Genomic DNA, 2,289 nt, shown 5'->3' with positions numbered 1-2,289 from the left:
ACTTGTAATATAAATTCAAAGGTGTATTTGGGAACAGTATTTCCACATCTTACTGGGAAAATCAGCTCCATTTAGTAGGATTTGTTGTAGAAACAAGACAATTTTACACACAAGCACTTTGACCATCTAATGATTTACACGGAAGACCAGCCTTCTTAAAAAAAAAAAAAAAAAAAAATGTTGCTTTTGCCATCCTTAGTCTTTAGAGACTCAGAGCCTGCCTGGAGTGGGATGGGGAATGGAGCCCAATAAAAAAGCTTCTGGCACCCCACTAAAAGAAGCAGATCTCTGAGTACCACAGATTTTTCTCCCGAAAGCACATGAGAGCAGCCTGGACCAGTGGCTACGAATTTGTTTTGTTTTCCTTCTTTCTTTCTTTTTGAGAGATGGGGTCGCGGTATGTTACCAAGGCTAGACTCGAACTCCTGGGCTCCAGCAATTCTCCTGCCTCAGTGTCCTTAATAGCTGGGACTACAGGTGCTCACCACCACACCCGGTGTTTTTTTAAAAAGAAGAAACTGAGCTAGATTATTTCAATCCTCTTAAAAGATGAGAATTTATTATCCCTTAAAATCGACCAAGAGTTAAGGCTTAATAGAAAGCAAAAAAAAAAAAAAAAAAAAAAAATCAGTCATCTTTCACTATACACCCAGAATCTGGCATTAAGTGTGGCCCACAGTAGGTACTCAAATATTTCAAAATGATAAGTATTTATATGTCATCCAGATAAGGCAAGCACTAAGCTAAAAAAATGCCTCTTGGAAGGACATTTTAATTTTTGTTTGTTTATACACTCAGAGCTACGTAGGCAGAAAGTGGGAGGTATAAGGATGGTATCTGAAGAAAAAGGAGTACGGGAAGACTTAGGAAGGGCCTCTCAAACTTGATTTTCAGAAGCAAAATAAATTAGTTTTGTACAGGGAACTTCAATCTATGAAGCAAGAAACAAAAGAATAAAAATCTTCCGCCAGAAGTCTTCCAGGACTTGAAAAGCATCTTGGATTTCCTGAGCCTGTCTTATCAGTCCTAGATTCAAATATTCTTAACCATTTTAAGATAATAAATCCAAAGGACTGTACATGTGTGGTGGGGGTAGTAGAAGATGGCTATAAACAGGCCAAAGTAGCTCCCCCAGAGAAAATGTAGCAAGTCAGCCCACAGTAAACTGATTCTATTAAAGTGTATTACCATCCTACTTTCCTACCCTGAGCAGAAAACCTTTTAATACCTAAGCACTCAAAATATCACAATACCATATGGCTTATTTGTATCTCTACTTTCGAAACCCTGGTAGATTACAGTTATTTGTTGATTTATTATAGGTTTTTTCATATGCTGATTAATGTTGCATTAACCATTTTAGACCACTTTAAAATCATGCATAACCTTGCTGTTCAACTGAATAAAAGAAAACTCCAAAATTATGATTACCTCTTAACTTACAGAAAATGCAAACTTAACCAATCCCCACAGATAGGCTGATGCTGGCTTTAAAAAGTTTGGGGGAAAAGGATTTCTAATTATCATATTCTCCACACAAACTGTATTTTCAGAAGCAAGAGAAATACAGGAAAATTTAGTCTACAAAGCAATAAACAAAAAGATGAAGTCCATTGCTGCCAACCAGTGAGCTGCTTCACTGGCAGTTTACCCCAAGTTGTCTTCAGAAAGGAGACTCATGCAAGATTGCTCCATTTGTCCTAATGCAACTAAGAGAAGTGGCCCTGGGGATTTTGATTTTTAATTCTTTGTCTTCTTTTCATCGCATTTCCAAAAAGAAAGCTAATATCACTATGTGTAACTGTAGAAAGAATATGCAAGGACAATGAACAAAAACTCTGACTCAGCAATTTCTTGCTTGACTGATTTCAGTATTTGATGCCTTAGTTTACTCATCTGTAAAATGGTGACTTTGACCTATTATATCAAAGAATTTCATCAGCTACAAAACTGTATGATTTACTCATTTTATAGTCATAAAAATATACGCTGATCCACATGCCCTGAATCTAAATGTATTAAAAATAATGAAAGTGTTCATGGATTTTTCCTAAATAGCAGTCACTGTGCTAATCATTTCTCATGCATTACCTCAAGTCATCCTCACAACTACCATATCCTGGTAGATGGCACAACACCTCATTTTACAAATGAGCAAACAGACTGACAGAGATTAGTAATGAGTCCAAAGACACACAGCTACTAAGCACGAATACCAGCATTTGAAAAAAAGGGCTGTGCTATGCAACTGCCTTTCTAACTGTTATGCTGTATTCATTGCATCAAAAA

Source organism: Rhinopithecus bieti, unplaced genomic scaffold, assembly GCF_001698545.2.
Source record: "Rhinopithecus bieti isolate Rb0 unplaced genomic scaffold, ASM169854v2 scaffold_15368, whole genome shotgun sequence".
In the NCBI taxonomy this organism is placed as follows: Eukaryota; Metazoa; Chordata; class Mammalia; order Primates; family Cercopithecidae; genus Rhinopithecus; species Rhinopithecus bieti.
The sequence above is the reverse complement of the archived record's forward strand: the minus strand, read 5'-3'. Positions refer to the sequence as shown.